General features: G+C 40.1%; 1 long non-coding RNA gene across 1 annotated transcript in view; it reads left to right on the top strand.

Moving 5' to 3' along the window:
• The first annotated feature begins 218 nt into the window (after positions 1 to 218).
• LOC104515134 overlaps positions 219 to 896 on the top strand; it is a 6,607-nt gene continuing 5,929 nt past the window's right edge. The window contains exon 1 of the long non-coding RNA XR_727939.1: positions 219 to 280. This is a non-coding gene — a long non-coding RNA (uncharacterized LOC104515134). The remainder of the gene's footprint in view (positions 281 to 896) is intronic.

Genomic DNA, 896 nt, shown 5'->3' with positions numbered 1-896 from the left:
AGCTCTAAGCTGGCTAGTAAGATAAGCGTGTTACCAGTTACAATTTCTGAGCACTTAGAGGAAAATCCTTTAAAGTTAAATTACACTCTTTTAAGAAAGCAACGCGAAGCAAAACACGTCGCCGCCCCGCGCTAAAATCCTGTCAGTTTTAAAGCAGAGGTGTTCTCAAAACACAGAAGCAAGCTGATGAAAGGACTTCTATTCTTTGTATTCTGTTGCAGGTTTATTAATGCCAGAAGAAGAATAGTACAGCCTATGATTGACCAGTCAAATCGAGCAGGCAAGTTCCAAGTAGTATCTGTATTCAAGTCCCACAGGCGCAAATCCTCATCAAGTTATTCTTCGGGAGTCCCATCACCTGGTAAATAAATGCTCCAACCAGGCATTCTGGGAGATTATTTTTTTTTTCTTATGTCCCCAGAATTCCGCTGTAGGAAGCAACTTCACTAATTGGTGCTAATTGGAGATTTCCCACCCTGACTCTACTGAAACTGCTTTTTATTTTCTCTCTGAATTGGTAATTGGGTACAAGTAGTAGTGCCACAAGCAGTTTGTTTGACTGTGAGCTCTTGAATTACTCATTGCTTGTCTGCATCCAATCAGCAGGACAATCTCATTTTCTTGCTACCCACAACTCCTTGGTGTATGCATTGCTTTCACTTCTGGAAGGCGAGCTGTAAAACTCATTGTATCCATTCATTTGCTTTGACTATTCACAATATGCCCCTAATGCGACATGGTACCATACTGCCAGAAAATATTAAAAGATTATTACTTTTGTTCAAGAATGCACCAGATATGTCCCCAGTAAAACATATGATTTTTGTAACAATACCTTTTCTACGTTTCCATTAAAACACTCGGAACACGTAACTCTCCACACAACAACTGGTGCT

This window comes from Eurypyga helias, unplaced genomic scaffold (assembly GCF_000690775.1).
Source record: "Eurypyga helias isolate BGI_N326 unplaced genomic scaffold, ASM69077v1 scaffold33939, whole genome shotgun sequence".
NCBI classification, from domain to species: Eukaryota; Metazoa; Chordata; class Aves; order Eurypygiformes; family Eurypygidae; genus Eurypyga; species Eurypyga helias.
This window is presented reverse-complemented; position numbering and strand designations above follow the sequence as displayed.